General features: G+C 46.0%; 1 protein-coding gene across 3 annotated transcripts in view; it reads left to right on the top strand.

Annotated features, from left to right (window-relative positions):
- The window catches only part of FAM171A1 (family with sequence similarity 171 member A1), a 124,229-nt gene that overhangs the window by 30,262 nt on the left and 69,911 nt on the right, over positions 1-24,056 (top strand). The window contains exon 1 of one of the 3 annotated variants that reach the window (XM_045069196.1): positions 1,984-2,114. The exons of the other annotated variants lie outside the window; for them this stretch is intronic. The gene's annotated coding sequence lies outside the window, so the exon portion shown is untranslated. Of the gene's footprint in view, positions 1-1,983; positions 2,115-24,056 lie in introns of those variants that run through there. 3 annotated transcript variants of the gene reach the window in all.

Below are 24,056 nucleotides of genomic sequence, written 5' to 3'. Positions count from 1 at the left end.
CCTCCGAATATATATTCCTATGAACTTGAGGCAAGCACTCAACTTCCGCAGACCTCAGTTCCTTCATTTGCAGAGCAGAGCTGATCACACCCCCGGGGCCCCGAGGATCGTGGTGACGTTCCTGTGAGGTCATGTGTGAGGAAGCATGCTACAGAGACTTCTTCCTGATGAGCGTTTCCCGTTGGGCGATGGTGGAGAAGGTTAATAAAAGACTGCCTGTGGGTGGCATTTACATTTGTGCCAGAAGGAATTAACTGAAAAGCTTTTGACTGGTGTACTGCTTTTGTCTTATTATTAGGGTGATCTTATTAATAATGACAGAAAGAAGTTTCTGTGCTCATCTGTGGAATCTGATTATCTGTCAGCTCTCTCCCCTGCACTGTTATACAGAAGCTCTTCTACCTTTTGTCTTTCATTTCCATTTGCCCATTCCATGGCTCCCGAAGAAATGGCCTTGGATCACTGTAAAAATACCAGAGACTCTAGAGTAAAATAACTCAGTCTAGAATAGGCTGAAACGTATTGTTTGTATCAGTCGTCTAGGCAGTGGAAATATTTACAAAGCAAATTATGCCTGTAGACAGTGTTCATCCATTTGTAGTGCTGTTCCATGCAATAAAGAAAATGGTTTTCTTAAATGCCTCCTGCACCCAGGGCTCTCTAGGTTGCAAGTAGAAAGAAACAGTGCAACTCAAAAGCCTGGGAGTTTCATAAAGTTTGGTTTATGAACCTAAAAAGCAAAGAGGCACAGTGCTTGGGCCGACAAATACTGATCTGGCTTAGCAGGGCCACTGAATGGCCTCGTTTCTTTTCTCCATCTGCTTAGCTTTCCATGGTGTTAGCCTTATTCTGAGAGTCTCCCCTTGTGATCCTAAAAGTGGCTTCTGGGGGCCATAGTACCATAGGTACCACGGTTCTCAGCATCTGCAGGTGAAGCTCTGTCAAGCGTTCCCGCCGGGTCTGCTCAGGTCCTGTGCCCAGGACAGAGAGCAGGGGGGTCAAGGGAATGGGCTGTGCCAGCTGCCGTAACCCGGATCATGGATATCACCGCTGGAGCTAGATGGAATCTCCACGGGATAATGGGGACTCCCAGTCAACGGAGGCCTTCCTGCTCATTCTGGATGGTTGGTCAGGATTCCTGTTTGTGAACTCTTCGTTCCGTTAGTAACCCATCTTAAACTCACAAATGAGTCTCTGTTAAAACAGTACATGGCACTTGGTTTTCATATTGCTCTGTCCTCCGCATCCAGATTCTCAGTCTTCCTTCCCAAGTCGCAGCGCTTCCAGGCCTCCTGTCTCCTGTGCCTCTCGAAGAGCCTCCCGGTCACAGGCACTCCCTGCCACAGGGGTTTGGCCAGGGCTCCTCACTTGTGTTGTGACCGAAGGTGAGTGACTAAACCTCCAAGCCACAGACTCTCTGTGAAATGTGCCTTCCTTACACGGTTGTTAAGATTTTCTGAGATGATGCATCTGTCCCAGGGAGCAGCTCAGTGACCGACCTGTAGTTTCTGATCTCTGCCCTGATAGTCTGAAGCCAAGCCTGCTGGTGCCCTGGGGATACCTGCTTTGCTAGATGCTGGAACCTGGGGTGGAGATGCTTGCCAGGGTCTGAGCCGTTTGAACGCTGGCTTGCCAAATCCCCGGGGCTAGGTAGGGATCGGAGCAGAAATCAGTGAGGAAGTCAAGGAAACCGATGAAGGAGGATATGACCTCAACCAGGCAGAAGCAGCCAGACTCCTGTCCTGCCGCTGCACTAGCAGCCCCCAGCTTAGACGAAGCCTGTTCCAGGAGGGGCCTGGGGTGCGGAAAGAGCCAAGTCTGCTCCAGCAGTTCTTAGGGGTATCCTGTGTTTAGATGGTTTAACTTCAGGGTACCTGCCTCTTCCTGTTCAGAAGAGCCCAATTTCCAATGAAAAAACCAATAATTTAAAAATAATTTTTAATAATTTTTTTTTCTTAAAGGGTACCAAAGTACTGGTGGATTGAAGCAATGGGTCCATAGTCCTGTCCCTGCCCAGACTCCCCTGAGGCTAGTTTCCTTCCTGCTACAGAGAGGATGGCCAATTCGGTCATCTTTGCTGTCCTCATTGAAATAACACCTGGAGCTAAGAGCCGGTGAGCACTAAGCACCTGGTAGGCACTGTTCTGAGCTTTGTGTGTGCTGTGACTGGCTCTTCCCCTAACACCCTGTGACTTCTGTGGTCTCCAGGGAACTCAGCTAGCAAGGAGCACAGCTGGGGTTTGAACTCAAGAATTCTGGTTCCACCGTACTATACCACTTCCTAGTGATTGGATCTTAGTTAATTTTTAGTTTTGAGGGACTGTCTTATCCGAAATTGAGAGCTTATATTGATTTTGATGGGTACTTGAGGGAAGAGAGAGGTGGTTAATCATTTCAAATATACTGTTGCCACATGTTAGTGGTGAAAAACCACTGCGTGTGGCCGTGTCCTCCTGACCAAAAAACCCCGGAATAGTAGGAAGCTGTCACTCCCACCAGAGGCAGCCGTTTGGGACTTACTTTTAATTACTCACTGAGCCTGCTTCAACAAACCCAACTGTGCATGAAATTAGCGGGTTTTGGGGGAGGCAGGGAGAGGATATGTTGAGTCCAGTTGACTTTTCCAAGTTATTAATAGAACATAAAATAGAAGAATCCAAACTTCCCGAACAGATAAAGCAGAGGATAATTAGCGAGAGTGGAAAATGATTCTTTTACTGAACAGTTCGTCATACATTTCCTAATCCTGGGCGTCCTCAGAGTATTTACAAGAGGGATTTGATGTAGATAAGCTTCATCTGGATGAGGTTGAAGACAGAAATGGAGTTTACAAGCAGGAGTCTGCAGTCATAATTATTTGAAACTGAATACGAGAAGATAGAGGCATGGGGTTGTCAGGGAGAGGTCTCTGTGCTGTTGATGACTCATCTTCACCTGGGTCAGACTAAAAACAGCCTTCACCTCCAGTGTTCATACTCTGCATCCACCCCCGTGATCCCACCGGAGGTGGGAGCCCAGCCCTGCCAGGAGGGAAGATGAGCATGTAATTTGGAGACGAGAAGAAGTGGGGTATGTGTTCTCGGGGTGAGCCAGTCTTAAAACTCAGTTCTGCTACCACAGAACACAGCAAGCTTTTGGAAACCCCGAGTTCCAGCAGAACATGGAGGAAAGTTAGAGCCACAGCACGTTAATACATCTGTATCATGATCCACAACTAATGGAGGAAACTGGGTAGAAACTTGACCCAGAAGTGTCTGATGCACATGCTGTCAGGGGCAGAAGGGTCTGGAAAGGGAGCAGAGAAGATGAAGTGGCCAGGCCTGAACAGGTGGTGGGGTTTGGGTCGACAGAGCTGAGAAGAAAGGCCAGGGGGAGGGCTAGAGCCAAGACACAGCCATACCAGGGATAGTCAGGGAATTCGAAGAGGAGATGGAGGGACAGGAATGAGACTGGCCAGGTCTGTGGGCCAAAGGAAGCAGTGTAGATGCACAAGACCAATTAACTGCTGTCCCTGTGGAAGTGTCTGGAGCAGCGAGTGATCTGGTAAGATCCCTGGAAAGGGGTATTTTATCTTACAAAGCAGTCCGTCCACTTACCTCCTGGTAGAGCGAGGGGGGATGAGTAGTACAAGCTTGCAGGTTCACCGGTGCCCACGTACAGAGCTTGGGGTTGGTGGCCGTGGTAGCTGGTGCTCGGCCCACAGGTGCCCGAGACGGCCGCACGGCGCTGCCCGGGGTGCCGAGGGCTCGTGTGGAGGCTTTGTTCACAAACGGACATCGCCACGTCTTGTTTGTCATAAGACGATCTGAATTCAGTATTCCATAAATCCTGTAAGTACAGAGAGAGAGTCATCCCTTTGGGACACTAAATTAAAGTTTGGGGAAGATTCGGTGAAGGCTGGCCACTGAAGAGAGAAAGGGGTGGATGCCCTAACAACCCTAGGACTGGAAGGGGGCAGTCATTAAATGCTGGAAGGATTCTGCGTCCAATTGCTTTCCAAGGGCCAACTTTTAAAGTTCTCTCTCCAATTAAAATGAAGCTGGAAGGGGCGCCTGGGGGGCTTAGTCAGTTAAGCATCGACCTTCAGCTTGGGTCATGATCCCGGGGATCCTGGGATCGAGCCCCGCATGGGACTCTCTGCTCAGCCAAGGACCTGCTTGTTCCTTTCCCTCTGCCCCTCCCCCAGCTTGTGTTCTGGAGTGTGTCCCCACCTCCCCCCGCTGCCCTCTCTGTCTCTCACAATAAATAAATAAAATCTTTTTAAAAAAAATGAACCTGGACATTGTAGACCGTGCTTTGTGCATACAGATTTTGCAAGGAAGGTGACATGGGACTGTCCCAGCCATTAGGGAAGGAGGAGAGGAGAGCACGTTACTTCAGCTCCTCCGGCTGGTTACTGGTCATCAGACCGATGTGTGCTGGGAGCGAATGTTTCTCCAGTCTTAGCCCTTCCATTGCTCTTGCATTGTGTTCCAAGTCCTTGGACTGAGAGAGCAAGTGCTAGATAGGAGGCCTTGGCACAGACGCTCTCCCTCAGAGAGGGCCTACAAGTGTAAAGGCCTTTAGTGACTCTGCGTTGCTGGGCCTGCGATGTGTTATTAAATCCATGACTAAATTGAGCGTCCTATCCTGACAGCAAGGAGATTGATGGGCTGGTTTGGCTTTTTTGTGCTTTTTGTGTGTGTGTGTGTGTGTGGGCTCTTTTCCCTCAGCCTTGCATCTAAGGTTTGAACAGATAGTCACTCGTGGTGAAGGAGATTTTAAGATTGTGGTTAGGAGACCTCTCCACCATTCCTTGGGTAGATGTGTGTAATGTGAGTAAAACCGCCCCTGAGAGTGAACCGTGCATCTCAGCGGGGCGCGTGTGATAGATGGGGCGTGCAGGAGGCCCCAGCTTGCCCCGGGTTCCCGCCACCAGAAGTGCTTCTGTGCCAAGAGGGACGGGGACTGCCAGGAGATAGGATTAAAATGCGGAATATCAGCAATGTGTTACGCTCTCAGAAGAAAATATGTATGATTACAACATAGAGAGAATGTTCCCTCCAATGAGGGAAGAGCTCTTAAAGAATGTGTCCTTGGAGGACTTGGGGAGGGTCTGGGTTGCTCTGTGATGGTCTCCCGTATCTGCTTGCAGGGACTCCTTCTCTACGTAGGTAACGTCCTCTTCCCAGAGGGAAGATGGAGAAGAGTAGGGAGTGTGGTGTCCCAGTTGGGCGGGTGACAAGTTCTTGCCTAGGCGTTCCATCGCCTGTTCATAGAATCAGACTGGTGTGATGCCTACCAGTTTCCGTCTCAAAGCTTGCACATTTGGGGTGGAGATTAGGATTTGGATTTGTCTTGCAGTCATTCATTTCGCTTGCCACCTAGTTCAGAGTGTCAAGAATCCTCACCAAAGGTCACATGATAGCAGTTTTGGGGGGGGGGAAAAAAGCCCTCCCATTTTTGATGCCCTACTTTGAAATGGTTTATGCTTTATGTGAATTTTTTTCACCAAGATACATTTTTATATTTCTACTGAAAGTAGAAGCTTTTCCTGGCAAGTAGAGGGCTATTGGTTTTAAAGTATTTGCACTGTGTTTAAGGATTTTTTTTAAACTAGACCTAGTGCTGTATCACACTGGATTCCTAATACCATGTTCTTTTCTCCCATCTATATTACTCCCCACTTATTTTAAGTAAAATTGCAACACATAGGGTGGAAGATACTGTCCCACTCACAAGACTGCTTTGGCTGTGGAGGTATATGGATTGGGTTATTTTAGCCCGATGCTGTTACACATTTGAACCCCACAGTTCACTCTCATTTTTGCAATTCTCTGTGGCCCACCAAATAAAATGTTTTTACTATAAATTGGTTTCTTGGATTGTCCTAGTTGTCAGGGGAGAGAAGGTATCAGTTATCATCCAATGAGGGTATTGCCATCTTATATTCATTTGCAGTGAAAAAGACACTTCTCTATAAGATGAGAAGTGTCTTTTTCATTGCAAATTAAGACTTCCGGGGGTTTGTTTTCATACATCAGTCTCTGTCACCCTGGTTTCTCCACCAGGGCTAAAAACCAGACCCAGACACTTGAGACATATTTCCCAGAACAAGCCCCCACTCCGGGAGTCTGCTTAGTGGACAGCTGTCTTGCAACTCCTGAAAGAGGTAGGCCATCCTCATGCTTTTCTTTGAAATATTAATAGTTACTATTAAACAGTTTGGGTATTTGCGACTAGTTGTGTCAGCCAAGGATCAGTGCATTTGAAGGAGTACTGTATCCTCTTGGATGTGACTTAAAGATAATCAGCCACATCTCTACCTGTGCCCAGCAAAAGTTCAGATGCGTGGAATAGCCTTAAGGTTGACGCCATCTCGTGTAAACCCACAGTTCATGTTCTCTAACGTGGGTGGAACGTGATGGAAGAAATTAAAATAAGAATGATCTTTTTTAAATGCACTTAAGAGAAATAAAACTGGTTTGAGTGTTGGAAAGCATTCTGGAAAAGAAAACCTGGTAGCGAACCAAATAGAAATCTCTTGGCAGCTGACTCTTTCCAGATGTATTCAGTTATTGAACAGCTGTCAAAGAAAGCAAAGCATTATTTGTCCATTTAGAACAATTTCAGAAAGCTCTTTTTAACCCCCAATGGTATTTTTCTGCAGCCTTCTAATCTCTGCGAAGGTTTTTAAAAGATCTAACAAACCCATGCTTCTATTGGGCCTGAGGTTACCACTGGAGCATAAAGATAAATAGCATTCGTGTGAAAGGAGTTACAAACACTGGAGTTTTATATCCTGCAGAATTTTGCGCTGTGGCTCATAATCTTAGATAGCTGTCTTGGCTTCTGGTCAACAACAATATCTATTATTTGTTTCCCAATGATACGATAAATACTGTAAGATAAAAATCAGGGCTGTATATATTCCTTGCACAGCTATGGAGCTGGAAACAACTACCTAATCATTTTCTATTCTAAACATTTCATACTATGGTGTGGCTGACTTGTAGTTTTATGAGCTTGTAATGATACAAAATATAGTCAACATTGTCTTTCTTTTTGACTTGAGGTGGAAACCGTTACGATTTTGAAGCATCATGTTTTTGTTTTTTTTTCTCTCTCTCTCTCAGTTTTCATTAAAGGGTTTCGGTTTCTGACCAGGAGTGCTGGTATTTGAATATATCAAAATTTTCAACTTAGAAAAAAATGCGGCACGTTTGTGTTTGGGTTTTCCTTTGTGGTTTAATCTTTTCCAAAAGAAAGACTTAAAATGAAAGTTGTACAGAATTTATACAACTGTTGACTGTGCGACTGGGTTACAGTTTCAGTGGGGAAAAAAAGGCAAAACAAACCTAGTAGTATGGCTTCTAAAGACTGGAGGCTGAAACTGTGGCTTCCTCATGGTTCAGTGTTGGCAAGAAGTGGTTCTGAGAAGGGTCCTTTTAGGAGCGTAAGAGGACAGACAGCCCACCTGAAAAGAAGAGTTCGTTCCTTAAGATGCCTGGACACAGGTATGTGTTCATTTTCATTAAATCACAGCCGGGGTTCTGCCGGAGTTCCAGATCACCCTCATTTTTCTAAGCAGAAACTGTCTTAAGGGAAAATTGTATGAGCTCCTTTATTGTTTACTGAAAACAATTAGTATAGCATTTTGAATATTTGGAAGAGTATGTGTTATCTGCATTACCTTTCCCATGTAGCAAACTGGAGAATGTAAGGAAATCCTTTCATATGGTAGCCACAAAAGGATTAAATATAAAATCAGTGTGATTCCGACAATGATGTGACTTTGCCACGATCAACACAAAAATCTGCTCCCATACCACCACCATTAAACTCTCTTTTCACATCCTTGATCTAGAAACCATTGGATTTTGACAAATTAGAAGTTGGCTGAATTGCCTGAACTCGTCAGACCTTCCCCTGACCGTTTTCAGTACGTCCCCTGTACCATATTATTCTATCCACTTAGGTGGGACTAGCAAATGATGATTTCTTACGGGCATAACAGCTGTATGGTCTAAAATGGTTTAATGTTAAAAGCAAGGTATTTCCACCTGCTGTTTTTATTTATTTAACGAAAAGGCTACGGATGGTGAAGAATGTTATTAAAAATTGTTGTCCTGTGCCTTCCTTGAGTTCTTGGTTTAAGGGATTGTTTTTGTGTTTGTTGGTTTCCCTACTCCCACTCTACTTTTTAAGAAACAGTCTTCCTCATACATACGTGTCCAAAATCCCTGACCATGTCTTAGTTTTTAATGGGGGGAATGTGTATTGTTCTTTTATGGTGAACATTCTGGGACTCAGCTCCATGTACATGCCATCCACAGGCTTGTTTCTAGATATGGGCACGTGTGCTCCACTTCCGGCAGTCTCTTCACTGTCCTCCTGAGTCTTGCTATATCCCTCCAGACATGTTACCACATATCAGCCTCCCTGGGTGTTCTCTGAACACCTTGATGGTCTGTTTGATGCCAGAGTGGGGGTAGGAGTGGATGTCCCACTGATGACTTTGTGGTTCTTTCTGTGCCGCTTTCCCTTTTGTCTCCTCTGAAGCCTTTTACCCCTCTTGAACCCCTGAGAGCCTTCTGGAAAGTCATAAGGGGATGGAAAGACAATTAAAATATTAAGCCCCCTTTAAGGGTCTGAAGGAAATAAAATTAAGCACACTGTTCCATGCCTGAAAACTCCTAAACAGAACGAACCAGTTGATATCCCGAAGCCTCTAAGAGGAACCAGTTTTAGCACTTACTAGGGGATTTGGCCAGAGATCCCCACCCTCTAGGTCTAAAGGGGAGCATCTTGGTGCCACGGACTATACTGGAAGCAGGTGAACAGATGTCTCTGCAAGACACTGAAGTTAATTGCCTTATTTCTGTTTTGTCCTACTACCCATATAGATCGGCAGCAGTTTCATGACCCTTCTCTGTGTGGCCGTGGGATCTGGTCACTGATCTTAGAGTAGCTGCTGTCCTCCCAGGAGGATTGAGCTGGACCTCAGCTCCTTCTGATCCCTTTCCCCTTCCAGATTCATTTGCTCTGGGCATTCAGAAGGTGGAGCTCCTGGCACCCTGCCTACCAACCACTGTGGCCATGTCACTCCTTGCCGAGAAGGTTCCGTTGTCCATCACTGACATCATCTGTTTCTATACTTCTTTGATTGTATACCTCTAGCAATAAAATGGAGCCTGTGCCCTGAATATATGTAATATCTATGAATATTTATAAATTATGTCCTATGTATCTGTATTAACTATTAATACAATCAAGGTTTGGTTTTTTTGGTTTTTTGGTGTTTTTTTTTTTTTTTTTTAGATTGAAACATATGTAAATGGTTTTCATGCTTCACTTTAGAGACCAGGGTTTTGCAGGGTAAATCCAGACCTCATCAAAAGCATTGGGATCCCTATCGCGGACCACTACCCCACCTCTCTGGCCGTGCCGTTTTTCCCTTCCGTGCGGTTTTTCTGTCTCCAGACGGTCCCCACGGCCTCTGTTCAGGCCTTCCTGGCACTGCCTGTCAGGCCTCCCACGTCACACGTGCCTTTCTTTCTCCACACACCTCACTTTGTCTGGCATCACTGTCCTCTCTCCCTCTTCCTTGAACCTTCAGGAACTGCTTTTCAGCCTTACATAACGGTCGACACCTTCGAATTCTTCATCAGCTCTGCCAGAAAGTATCTGTGTAGACAACACTCCAGTTAGACACCAAGGATTTCAGGTGTTGGTTGGACGTTTAATCCTTGTGTCACCCAGACCTGCTTTAGGACCCAGGTGGGCGGCTTGTCTTTTCTTTTCCATTGTGTCAGAGAATACAGGAGTCTGTCTGTGGAATAAATCCCTAAAAGTGGAATCGCTTGTCAGAACATAGATGCACTTGTGACTTTGATGGGTATTACCAAACTGCCCTCGGAGGGGTTATGCTAATTCATGTTTCCACCAGAAGTGAATGTTGAGTGCCCATTTTGACACAGTTACGCCAACACAGCGTAGCATCAAAATATGCCATTGTTGCCAGTCAGGGAGAAAGTGGTATCAGACAGATGTAGCTGTTTCTGAGATTCTGCTTAAACCTTCATCCTTGTTGAGGATTGCAAAAGAAAGTGATGGTGTCTGAAGAGGTAAAAAGGCCCCCTTTGGGTAGAGTTGTCCCTCCTGCCTTAGTCACTAAGTCAGCATCTAGAAGAGTGGTCCTAAAAGTTTGGATGGCCTCTTAGAATTAAAAGAGCCAAAGGCAGTGGGTCACTGAGAAAGATGCTCTCGTTGTAAGAACAAGGCCACAAGAAGCCCTTGGCTTAACATGAAGGAACTCTATAATTTGGAAGGACCTAACTGTGTCCTTCTGGCACATGGACAGTGAGGAAGGAAGCCACCCTCTGGGATGATACCTGTGTTCCAGAGGTAGCCCAGATTGTCTAAACAGAACATACAGCTTCTCAATAAGCCAAGGAATGCTGTTATTCAGAACAGGTGTGTTATGCGCAAGAGTTCTCAGAGCGTTGTTCATCGTGAAAAACTGGAAGCAACCTACAACTCCAGAATACAGGAAAATTATATGACATACTCACTTAATGGAATGATATGTAATCTTTAACATAAGTTTTTAGGGACAAGGGGAAAATATATGCTAAATTTAAGTCAAAAATGTAAAAATATTCACTTACTATAACTTTCTTGCTATGGAAGGAAATACGGCAAAAGATCCAAACCAAAATAAAAACCTGAGAGGAAGTGGGCACCTAGGTGACTCAGTGGGTTGGAGCCTCTGCCTTCGGCTGGGGTCATGATCCCAGGGTCCTGGGATCAAACCCCACATCGGGCTCTCTGCGGTCCTGGGTTCAAACCCCACATCGGGCTCTCTGCTCCGCGGGGGGGCCTGCTTCCTCCTCTCTCTCTGCCTGCCTCTCTGCCTGCTTGTGATCTCTGTCAAGTAAATAAATAGAATCTTTGAGAAAAAAAAAAAAGAAAAAAGTAAAAAGAAAAAATAAACCTGAGAGGAAGTATGCCAAAACGTCAGATTTAGTAGCCTCTGGGAGATGGAGTTGTATGTGTGCGTTTTTTTCTTTATGCTTCTTTATATCTTTTTTATATTAATTTGCTGCCTTACACTAAACCTCAGCCCCCTCCAGCCCCTAACTGTCCTAATAAAAAGGATATCAGACCTCCGTAAGGCCTGAGCTTGGGACTGAGAAGGACACCAAGTTAGTCTCAGGGAAATAGTAATGGGTTGCCTGTGTGATCAAGGTTTTAGGAATCCTGATCAGTTAAAACATAAGTAAATGCTTTCTGTTGAATGGAGTGTTTCCTGAGACCTTTGTGAATAAATCTGTATTTACAGATGTGCTGAGTCTATTAGAATAACGGGATAATGTGGCACCAAAGTGTGGTTTTTCCAGGGCTCTGTCCCAGGCACCCTCTGCAGCAGAGAAATTCGGTCCCAGAGAAAGAAGCTCAGCCATTCGTTAGGATGATGATGGCAGAAAACCAGCCACATGTATGGAAGACTAGCCGCGTGCCAGGCAAGGATCTCCGTGCTCTGCTCTTACCACACCGTGTAATTCACAAACAGAGTACACTGTTTTAGATACTCTCACTGTCCCCATTTTGCAGATGGAGAAAGCAAGACAAAGAGAGATTAGATAACTTGCACACAGCTTGTAGCTAGAGTAGCAACCATTCTGGCCGCCTGCCTGCCTTCCTTCCTTCCTTCCTTTTATTTATTTATTCATTGTTTAAGATTTTATTTATTTATTTGACATAGAGACACAGCGAGAGAGGGAACACAAGCAGGGGGAGTGGGAGAGGAAGAAGCAGGCTTCCCGCTGAGCAGGGAGCCCAATGCAGGGCTCAATCCCAGGACCCTGGGATCATGACCTAGGCTGAAGGCAGCCACTCAACCAACTGAGCTCCCCAGGTGCCCCCTTCCTTCCTTTTAAATTTTATTTATTGGAGAGAGAGTGCGGAGGGCAGGGAGAGGTGCAGAGGGAGAAGAACAAGCAGACTCCACCCTGAGCACTAATGAGCCTGGTGCAGGGCTTGATCTCAGCACCCTGAGATCGTGACCTGAGCTGAAACTAGGAGTTGGACGCTTAACTGATTGAGGCACCCAGGCGTCGCCTGCTTTCCTTTATTAGATGGATCCAGTGATTGGAACAGGCTGTAGGACAAGGGAACTTCTGCAGGTAGTGGAAATGTTCTCGATCCATATGCACAGTGGTGGTGGTGGTTACATGGGGCTGCAATTGTGTCAACACTTACTCACCCGCCCTCTTACAATAGATGAACTTTTTACATCTAAATGACACCTCAAAGGAGTTGATTTTTAAAAGCGAAAGACCTGAGGGTGGTCTCTTTCTCTCATGCTGAACTACAGTCTGAGAAGTTACCATTATGAGGTGAGGAAATGCAGGGCCAGCCAATCCATAGGAACAAAACTCCATCTCTGGAAGGAGAGAAGAGGGACGTGGGCCCCGAAGGAGCTGGCTCAGCCTCTCTCCCACTGCAGCAGCCATGCGGGCTTGGATGGCGGGGCAGCGTGGCAGGCTGCTTCTGTCTTGTCTTCCCTAGGACCCCAGCCCCTAACTGTCCCCAATAAAAAGGATGTCCGACGTCAGCTCCCTCACCTTCCCCCAGGCACATGGGAAAGCAGGCAGTTGGGGGCTGTGCTCCCTGTCAGTAGGGGTGGGATGAAATGCCTTGATCTTCCCCAGGGATGAGGAGTGCCAGGGTTCTTGAACTCCTTCCCCAGAAATCACAGAGAACTCCCTGCCACGTTTAGCCTGTGGTGTCGGGTCGTTGGCCAGACAGACCCAATAACCGTCTTCCTTCTACAGTGAGCATGATTCACAGCCTGGATGAATTACGGTTTTCCCCACATTGCCAGCCTTAAAAAGACTTGCAAATGGGCAAAACTACAGAAGTTAACATCTGCAAGTGACCGGGTCTACTGTGCTTTTAAAAATGAATATTTGGGCAATCAGCTAAATGAAAGAATTCTGAAACATGCCGAATGGATTTCTCTTCTCGCGTGTGTGTGTTTCAATAATGTCAAGATCTGAGTGAAAACGATGGCAGACATTCAGGCCTGTGTTTTTATACCATTGTATGTGGCCTCCTGTTTTGAAATCCTTTCCAATCATAGGGTGGCGGTTTGCCCTACCATATACTGTATGATCAGACTCTTGGCGTACCACCCCTCCACATCATAGGTTTTGGCACAGAAAGTTGGCTTCTCTGGGTCTGATCAGGGAAGCACATTGTCAACAGGAAATATCTGCCAGCAAGACCGAAGACTTCAGGCAAGATAATGGGAAGAGGGGCCAGAACCCTGCGTGTGGGTTGCGTTCAGTTCTGTGGACCAAGGATATGGGACCAGAACGATTCCTGCTTGCTCAGTGTGGACTAAATGAAGTTCTGCTCTGTTCTGGCAGGAAATGAACTGCCCGCTTTGAGGAACATGGAGGCTCGCCTTTCTCTAATCACACGCTCCTACAAATCCTGAAGTGGCTTCTGTAATAAGTAACAATTTTCTTTCTTTCCAAATTAAGGTTGACAGTGTGAATAGTGAATGGAGTCCTTCACCCGAGAGGGCTGTGTTTTCTTTACTTTTGGAATGGTTATTTATCCACCTTAATTTATCTTTTAGTTTGCACGTGCTTTCTACTTTAACAGACTTGGGAATATACAGAAACACAAAAGTTACATCTACAAGTGCCCAGGTCTCCTGTCAGTGTTTTAACAACTGTCAGTGCCTTTCCTTATAATAAAGATCCGTGAGAGAGTATCTAAATGATTTGGGGGCAGTCTGTGGTTTGGATGCCATCATCTCCAAATTCTTGCTAGGCAGGGTCTCCAGGAGGGAGGCTAAGTGTTAATCTTTGATTGCCTGCTGTGCTCGTTAGGATAGTGAGGAGAGAGAAGTTACGGAAAGGAAAGTGTGAGGTCAGGACAAGGAGGAGTGTTCTCATGTCCAGGGCTGTGCAGTCATGGAATGGGCCGCTGCCCAGGGCAGGGACACTCTAGAGGCAGTTCCGTCACTGATGCTGGAGTTCACCCTCCTGATGCTCCTGGGGTCTCCAGATGGCCTTTCTCTGAATGTGGGGATCCGGGATGGAGAGAAGGTTCTGCTGCACAGCAAGTGGGGAGATCCTTCTGCTCTTCAAGGTAGGAACCCCAAACTCGTGTTCACGGAAGAAGAGACACATTCTCATCCTGTGCTGTGAGACCCCAGGACTGCCTGGGGCCAGTTGCCCAGACCCGAGCTCAGCCACTGGCATGCAGGGAGCGGCAGGGCTGGCGCCAGGCAGTACCCCGTGCCCTGCTGCTTCATCAGGAACCTCTCCCTCAGGAATAAAGGTGCACTGAACTCAGATGGTAATTGAGTTACGCTCGGTGCCAGGTGTTTTAAAAAAGTAACTCTGCAGTTAACAGAGGGCCCTTCCGTGGACCTCCTCTGCGTGAGCGCTCTGCACGCAGGTGCATAGGGCCAGTGGGGCCTCGGGCAGGGGGAGCTCCCGACCTGGGGCTCTCCCCAGCCTCCCCCTGTGGGCTCCAGCCAGACCAGACTCCATGCATCCTTCGCCTCCACAGGGCATTGTCATTCAGAAGAGTCTTAAGAACAAAAAACATTACAAACCTCCCCACATGCAAGTGGACCAACTTCGTAGCTCAGTGGCAAGGTGGCAGGAAGAGCTTCTGGGTGAGGGTGACTGGTCAGTGAGAGCATCACCTGCATTTGGTCTGCCCCTGGGGAACTTGGAGCAGGCTCTCTGCACTTTGATAAGCAGGGCGCTCTCTCTCTCTCTCTCTCTCTCTCTCTGTTATTTTGTTTTGTTTTGGTTTGGTTTGGTTTGGTTTGGTTTAGTTTTTTGTGGGTCTTGTTTTTGTTTTGTTTTGTTTTTTGGTGACCTTCTGGTCTGGTCCGATCTGAAAGGCAGTGTCTGGGGCTTGAACCGCAGGCAGCTTTGTTTGGTGTGACAGAAAGTGCACCAGACTTCGCAGATGCAAGCCTGGATTTCAGTCTGCACACCCACCCCACCCTTCACAAAAGCGTTTTAGAACTTACTTAAGGGGAGTCCCAGGATGAATGGAGATTAAGCCATATTTACTACTCATTCTCAATGGCCGGAAGGAAATCACATCTGTTTAATGGAGGAAGCAAGCATTTGCATACTGAAGGCAAAGGTCGCTTAATGTGGACTGGAGCTTTTATATGCGGTTACCTGCTTATGCAGCACAAGGGTCAAAAATAATGAGAAGGGGATATGGCTTCAGTTTTCTTTCTACCTTCTGCCTCCATTCCAGGCCATTAGCATGTCCAATGCAAATGGAAAATTTTGAAATGATACATTGAGGTTATACCTGTGCTGGAGAAAACTTGCACATATCTCATATTGTGCTTATAAAAATGGAAAAGCTTGCTTAGACTTTTCAAACAAATGCTTAGACAAAGTGGCCCGTCTTTGGAAAGGAAGGCAAATCATTGTAAACGTGTATTTGGTGGGGAGGAGGACTAGCCAATGGGCTGTCACTGCATGAAATGTAGAGATGAGGTTTCCAACAGGTGTATGTCAGGCAACCCTCGCTCCAGGCCTCCCTCCCTGCATCCCTTGGCTCTCCTGGGCTTGTGCTGCCCACCTCTGCTGCTCCTTTGGGACTCTTCTTCCCACCCGTGTCCCAGTGGTAAAGGTCCATCCTCTGCTTTCCAGGCACAGGGAGTAATCTCCCAAGGTATGATGCTTAAACTCTACACATCTAACACGAGAGAAAGCTTTGTTTTGAAGACAGGCCAGTTGGGGAGAGTTTTTAGCAGAGGGCTGTGGCTGGGGCGGGGAGGGACTACTGCTTTTCTGCAGAGCTCCCTGGAGTGGGTCACAGCACTGCTGCCTGAAGACCGGGCCTGTGTGCCTCTCAGCTGCCATTGTGAGGGTATTTCTGAACATTTTAGGTCATGCTTCCCTTTACTGTAAATCATGAACATGACCCGTTCTATATGATGGCATTACTACTAAGATCAGATAATGAAATCTATGTGATAGTTATTTGGAGACTACTATCCTATACCAATACAAGGGTTTTTTAAAAAATTAATTAATTGATTGATTATTTGACAGAGAAAGCAGGGGGAGCGGCAGAGGGGGAGAGAGAATCTCAAGCAGACACCCTGCTGAGTGGGGAGCCCTTTGTGGGGCTCAATCTCAGGACCCTGAGATCATGACCTGAGCCGAAACCAAAAGTCAGGTGCTTAACCGACTGAGCCACCCGGTACCCCTACAAGATTTTTACTTTTTTTCTTTTTTCTTTCTTTCTTTTTTTTTTTAAAGATTTTATGTATTTATTTGACAGACAGAGATCACAAGTAGGCAGAGAGGCAGGCAGAGAGAGAGAGAGGAGGAAGCAGGCTCCCTGCTGAGCAGAGAGCCTGATGTGGGACTTGATCCCAAGACCCTGAGATCATGACCTGAGCCAAAGGCAGCGGCTTAACCCACTGAGCCACCCAGGCACCCCAGTTTTTACTTTTTTTAACTCAATGTTGTATTACTCTTTTTCTCCCTCACCAAACTCTTTCCCTCAACCCACACCTGCTCCCATTCCACGGCAACCAAAATTTGGAACTGATCATTCTCTTTTGTACGTTTGGTGGTTCCAGGTCCAAAGGAAACTTAACATCAAGTACAGTTGGCTAGTGAAGCTCACCTGTCTTTCTTTGTCAGACCCAAAAGACAACTTCTGTCTTAAGACAATTACAAATTGTAATTTGTTCTTTGCTTAAGAACAAATCCCAGACACCTACCAAAATTAAAGATCAGAGTTTAGAAATTAAGCATACCCTCAATGTTCTTTCTTCCCAACTGGAGATTTACTGTGTCATTAAGCAAAAATAATTTACTGATCATGGATCATTTTTTTTACATTAAAACATTAGTAATGTTTTCCTGTGATTTTAATTAATAAAGGCGTAGAAAATGTAGATTTCGTTCAAGTCCTACAGCAAGTCTTTAGAAGTTAGTTTCTTCACCTCCAAATATTTTGTTTTCTGTGGATTTAAATTACATGCTCTCAAGTATCTCATTTTAATTTGGGCCGTTGGTAGACAAGACTGAATACAGTGGTTTGCTCCAGGTGGCTTTTAAATTGTGAGTTGTGAGCACAGGTTCGGCTTACTTGAGTATCAGTTATTTCAGTCAATAGGTGCCTTAGAAAAATGAGATAAACTTGGTTTTCTCATTTTGTCCCTAATTTGTATTACATTCATGTTTAAGTTATCTACATTCATTAATTTATTATTTGCAAATTACATAATAATAAGAGGTGAGCAAGAAGATGGAATATCTCCAGTTTAAAACAAGTAGAACCAGGTTTGCAACAAGGAATAGTTGTTCATATTAAGATTACATTTTTTTTAAGTTGAAAAACTGGAGGAGTTCTTTATGGAAATAATAATGATCAATAGCAACTATGTCAAGATAACATGTCTGAGCTGTTCCATATCTTTAAAAACTCACTTTGTCCTTTCAAAAACTAAATGTTAGCAGATGTTTGCCTGTTTACAAGACTGTCTCTTCAGGAACCTGACCCTCGCATTTATGAACTCTCACAATGAGGTAACAGTTTCCCTTTCTGTCTGATTATGTACACGCCCTTCCTGAGTAAATCCTGTGTACCCTGACTGTATACTGGGACATGGGGGATGATGTTTGCCGTTTGAGTTGTTTGCATAACAACCAGCGGCTCTGAAAGATTAATGCCTGAATATTGGCAGCATGAGAAAGACACAAACGTTCAATCATTTCTAATAATTAAAAGTTTTCTTTTCCTCACATTGCCCCCCCACCCCCACCCCGTGCTCCTAAGTAAGCCCTAGGGACAACTGGGTGACTCAGTCAGTTAAGCATCTGACTCTTGAGTTCAGCTCAGGTCATGACCTCAGAGTCCTGAGATGGAGCCCTGCCTCGGGCTCTGTGCTGAGCTCGGACCCTGCTTGAGATGTTCTCTCCCTCCCTCTGCCACCCCTGCTCCTGCTTTCTCTCTCTCTCTCACTCTCTTTCTCTCTCTCTAAATAAGCTCTAAATACTGGTTGGTTTTGGAAAGGAGGCATCACAATATTGGAAGAATAAATCCATGTTTTTGTGGTGGTGGATGTTTTTGTGGGGGTGGAGTTCTTCCTCCGATCACCGTCTACTTTAAGACAAACCCCTAACTCTGTAAACCTGTGCATGGCCTCTTGGCTCAGGCTTTTTAGAACCTGGTATGTGCTCTGCCAAGGTGGTGGGTTCAGTCCTCATGGTCCATGCACGTGGCATCCGAGTGCCGCAAGCCAGTGAGTGGGAGGTGTTTGGATTTGTGTTGATTCACAACTTCCTGAAAAATAAGTCAAAGTATTTGCCCTGTTGAGGATATGTGGGTGGTGTCCTCCTTAGGCTGCTGGGTCAGCACATGGAAGCAGGAAGTAAGAGCACTCAATAGGGACCATTTCCCTGGTGCCCTAGATTCAAGTATAAGTCTGTACCCAGAAAATGTCACAACCCAAAGTCCTGAAAAGATCCCGAAATTACTCCAACAAAATGACTGTGGCGTGATGAAAAGCCTTGTTCTGGGAAGCTTGACTTGGCAAAAGTATTGGCCATGATGGATGTTTGCTGAATTTAGATCCGATGAGAAAGTGGCTATGACCTAATTGAAAAGAATGGAATCCAGAAGCAATTGCCCATTCTGTGTGTACACACGGTGGTGTTTGGGATGCAGTTTCTGCCACTGCCCTCATTTCCATTGTGGGGTCACCCTTGAGAGCCTTCACCCAAAGTTGGATGGTCTTGGCCGCCAGCTTCAAAAGAACACTTCGTTCTAAAAGAGCTAAATAAATTACTCTGAATTTACTGATCTCAATGACAGGGTGATTTAAACATTTTCTTCCTCTGCATGTTTTCAGTATTTTCGTGTGACTTTCTCAAAGGAGAACCAGAAACACTCGGCCTGTCGTAGCCTCCCTGAAACACCTGAACTGAAATCCGTAACTTAAAATCATTTTGAATCCAGTGATTTGCACAGATGTGTGAAGATGGGAACCAGCCCCGGCAAGAACTGTGCAGTCACCTTAAGCTCTAAAGCGATGCCCGTGATGCCCCGTCTCCTTCCCCGGGGCCTTGCTCTGCCTGCAGGTTCTTTTGCGGGTTTGTGTCCACACTGTCAGACCTTAGTGATACTTCCGTACTTTTTCCACTATCCTTAGTGATACTTTGGTACCTTTTCCCCTGGGAGCCTCTGCCCGGGCCTCTCCTCTCCTGTGTTGACAAGGGTTCAGTTCACACTCAAGCTCACCCTCCTTCTTGTTTCTGTCCCCAGCGTCCTGCACTCGCCCGTGTGCACCAGCAAGCCCCTCTCTGTGATCTCAGGGACTGGCCTTCCACAGAGTCTCCTCATTCTCCCTTCCACCTCCAGTCCCCCCTTTGCGGCAGTCCATTCTGCATCTTGTTGTAAGAGCCACTCTTCAACTGAACTCTTCCGCGAACCTCTGCTTTTGTAAGTCTGTAGCTTCTCCCTCTTCGCCCTGAGTGAACTCAACAGCTGTCAGAGGGAACCTGGAGCTTCATGGGGCCCAATATGGAGTCCTTTCCTTTGCCTCCCTGACAAGTCAGCGCCTCCCCTCACTGCTGAAGTGGGTCTGTCATTGACAACGTGCTGCTTACTGGTGCAGCCGAGACTTTTACCAAGATCCTGCTCAAGGCAAGTGTAACTGGAACTCTGCTCATGACTTGTATTCAGCCAGAAAATCCTTGCGTCATCTACTGTTGTAAAACATAGATTGTAGGAGTGCTAGGATGGCTCAGTCAGTTGAGCATCTGACTCTTGGTTTCAGCTCAGGTCATGATCTCATGGGTCATGAGATCAAGCCTCGGAGTCTAGCTTCATGCTCAGTGGGGAGTCGACTTGAAGATTCTCTCACTCTGCCCCCTTTCCTGTTCTCTCTTTCTCTCTCAAAAAAATAAATCTTTTAAACCAACAAGCATGGATTATATATTATTCTTCAGGTATGGTGAGATCAGGAGATGATTGCCATTGCAAAGATAATCTGTTATCCTCCAGTTCCCAAGAGGAAGGGACACAGTATGACATTGTCAGGGTTCCCGTGGGGAGGCAGCAGGTTGGTCGGGAGTGAGGGTGAATGTGAGCAAGAGCCTTCTCATGGTTTTCTAGGGAGGGAATGAGTGAGGCAGGGCCAGAAGAGGCTAGTTTGAATACTTTCAGCAGCCTGTGGGGTAGAGGGACTGTCCCTGGTTGCCTGATATCTGGTCCTGGGGTCAGTGGGGCAGGTGGATAATGGCCTACAGTGTGAGAGCCCCATAACGGAGGAGGTTGAGGGTGTGGACTCTGGATGGGTTAGTCTGCATATGAAGGCGAGCTCTCTAGCTAGCCCTGGGACAGGTGGTCCCTGCAAGACCAGCCAGACCTTAGTTAAGATGTCAAAGCCTGAAACACCTACTCATCCTTGCACTCCTATCTCAGTTACAAGGTGGACATGTGACCGTGAATGAGAACCTCAATCCTCATCGGTAAAGTGAAGGATTCAAAATTAGAGCACAGTCAAGAGCTTTCTGTTTGATCATGGGGATGAAGCCTCTGACACCTCCCAGTACTCCCCCAATTCCTAGGTTCTTTTGGTTCAGATTCCCAGGGGGAAGGTGCACTAACTAGAATTCTCCCCCTAACTAATGGGCAGGGAAGGCCGGTCAGCTGCTGGCCACCCTGAAGCTTCATTATAACCTTTTTCATAGGGGACTTTCTGCCTACAGTCATATTCCTAACTCCTCGGGCCAACAGGCTGTCTTTGGGTTGTAATCATTGGCTCTCCCACTCCAGTAACTTGAATTCTTGATCTGAGCCAAGTGATTGTTCAGTGAGTAGATGTGTGTGACCCATGTGACAGGTGACATTTAATATTGCCTTTGTGAAGAAGAGCTAATAATAGCATTGGCTTCCTAGTATAAGACAGAATATGGCAGACTTTCTGTTCTGAAGCTTGGAAAAAGAAATCTCCATTTTATGTTGCAGAATTATTAATCGAGTTGGCAGTGAGGAGGAGTGTGGAGTTCCTACTCTTCAAATCCCAAACAGAGGGTTTTTCTAAATCCTTCTATTGACATTGATGTCCATATATGAGCTATAAAGGCTAGAAAGTGAAATGTTAATCCATTTGGCACAAATTAAGAACCATTCTACTAACTTAAACTGTGTGGAAAATATTGTATGTTGGTGCTCACTGTGGAAAAAAATCCCAAGGACCAGTACATTGCTGTTCAGAAGAGTCAGGTTTCTTTTTTTCCCCCTCAGATGGAGCTGGAAATTTAGATCGGTCGTGTGAAGTTTCAAATATCCTAGGCAACACATGTAAAATGTATTTTGTAAATATTGGTATTAATCAGAATGTTATAAGGTCTGTAACATGTGGAAGTGAGCATAGTTTACAGCACTGTGTCATTAATACAGAATTTATTCAAATGTGTGAGAAGCCAGACAGAGTATTTCACTAAACAAATGTACACTTTCAAATGTTAAATGGATAGCAGCTAATTAGCATAGAATTTTAATTCTATTTGTCATTATTGCTCGTGATGACCTAAGTGTGACTTTTCAACTCTTACACTTTAAAAGGGAACACAAATGATCAGTGCTTTAAAACAAACAGAACACACACTAACACTTGGAGTGGAAAACCCACAGACTCTGCAGCTTCTCCCTGTTTTCCTGTGGGAGAGGCTGGGCCGTGTAGAACATACTGGAGTGGAATGATTGTGTTAAACCAGTGGAGCAGAGTGGCTGGTAGGGGGACAGGTGCGATAGGAGGAGTGGGAGAGGTTAGAATCTGCCAAGAGAAAAGGTCAGCCTGGATCATCCCTGATAGAGGGCTATTTTAGAATTTGAGAGGCTCCTGGGTGGCTCAGTCGGTTAAGTGTCCGTCCAACTCTTGCTTTCAGCTCAGGTCATGATCTCGGCCTTGTGGGCTCCTTGCTTAATAGGGGAGTCTGCTTGAGATTCTCTCTCTCCCTCTCCTCCTCCCCTTGCTCATGCATGTGCGTGCACGTGGGCACTCTCTCTCTAAATAAATAAATCTTTAAAAAAAAAAAAGAAAAAAGGATTCGGAGCTCCACTGATTTAAAAAAAAAAAAAACTTCAGGGTACCTGGGTGGCTCAGTGGGTTAAGCCTCTGCCTTTGGCTCAGGTCATGATCTCAGGGTCCTGGAATCAAGTCCTGCATCAGGCTTTCTGCTTGGCAGGGAGCCTGCTTCCTCTTTTTTCTCTCTGCCTGCCTCTCTGCTACTTGTAATCTCTGTCTGTCAAATAAATAAATAAAATCTTTAAAAAAAAAAAAAAAAGAACCTTCATAAGCCAAAAAGCATTCCCCCAAACTTGGGACTGTCTTATCTCTTGTTTTTTCCTCTGACTCTCCTGGTCCTTCTCCCAGGACCCTCACCCACTCCTTTCCTGTCTCAGTGCCTTCATAAATCAGGGACTTCCCTAGGTTCTTTACAGGCTGTCCAGACTGTGAAGCGTCCACATTCTGTCCTGCCTGTGAGCTAAGAAGGCTGCCTCCCATGGCTTGACAGGTGCAGGTCGAAGACATGACACTTGTGGGTCAGAGACGAAGGACTGTTTATCCTTTGCAGCAGTTGCAACAGCCAGAGTATCAGTGTGCTTGCCCCAGTTTCCTGAACCCCGTTTCCCATAGGGCTAGATGATACCTGCACACACAGTGGGATACATTACAGAAGCTGAGGGAACCCAAAGGGCATGCCTGTCCCTCGCTTGGAGGAAGACACCTCTATCTTGCATGGCCACTCACTACACATCCGTGAGGTTATAGTCCAGAACAAAGAGTAGTCTGTGCCTTACAAGATGTGCAGAAATACAAGAGACCTGGGTAGAGCTCTCTCCTAGCGGTGGCAGTCCCTTGTGCCCTCGGGACTTGGCGGGGGCTGGATATGGAAGAGGAGGAAGAATCTTCCATGAACCTTTTCAGGAAGGCTTTTGTGAACTGTCTAAAAGTCCTTGGTGATCCTCATATATGAGTCAGATGTTGGGAAACAGTTACAGAAATGACCATTATTAAACCCTCATTGTGTGCTGTGTTATAGACTAAGCACTTTACTGTATCAGGTCAGCCCTGGGAGGTGATTGTGGGGGGCGCACACTCCTTTTTTACAGAGGAGAAAACTAATGAAGAGCGTTAAGGAGTCAGTGGGGAGATGAGACTCAAATCCAGGTTGTCGGAGTTCTCAGCCCTGTGCTCTGAAAAGCACAGTGTCTTCCTTTTTTAAATTTCTCTTTCATTGAGAGACTTGGAAGTGGAGGGAGGGGAAGCCTAGAGGTTTTGTTTCACCAAATGAAGTTAGGGGAATGCAAGCCAGGAGGCAAGGAACGAGCTCGTGCTAGCAGACGCCTTCGGAACACCATCGCCAGTCCTCCCGCAAATCCTACAAGGTCTTCAAGGCAGTCGATATCCCTGTCCTATGGATGAAGACGTGGAGGCTCAAGGAGGCTGTGGGCTTGATTGGGACCACACAGCCCCTGAGGAAGGAGCCTGAAGCCAGCCATGCACGCTGTGGCTGTGAGACATGCCTTCTGTAACGTTCGACATCAGTCCTGGACATTCCCATCAAGGAACTTAAATCGCCCTGAGATATTTAAGCTTCTTTCTGAAACAGAAAAGAGCATTTTAATAATAAGTTCACTGAGCTTGTTAACTGTCTCCATTCCCTTGGAAAGATAAGCACATATGGGTAATTTAATCATTGCATTGACTAAAGCAGCTGCTTCTGGGACCTTTATCTTTCTTTCATAGAAGTTCAAGTGCCGGGGAGCCTCACACACTTGGGCTATTCACAGCCTTCCAGCAGGGCTCTTCAGCTTGCATTTTTTGCCTCTTTTTTCAATTCTAAAAGTAATTAATGAGTCCGTTTCTTCACCACTAGCTCCCACTTAGCACTTCTGAACTGTTCTCTTCCTAGAGAAATGACTTGCGAAAAAAAACCAAAAAACAAAACCCTTCTTAATCGTAAACATCTATAGACTTCTTT

This window comes from Mustela putorius, unplaced genomic scaffold (genome assembly GCF_011764305.1).
Source record: "Mustela putorius furo isolate JIRA1106 unplaced genomic scaffold, ASM1176430v1.1 tig00003913_pilon_pilon_pilon, whole genome shotgun sequence".
In the NCBI taxonomy this organism is placed as follows: Eukaryota; Metazoa; Chordata; class Mammalia; order Carnivora; family Mustelidae; genus Mustela; species Mustela putorius.
This window is presented reverse-complemented; position numbering and strand designations above follow the sequence as displayed.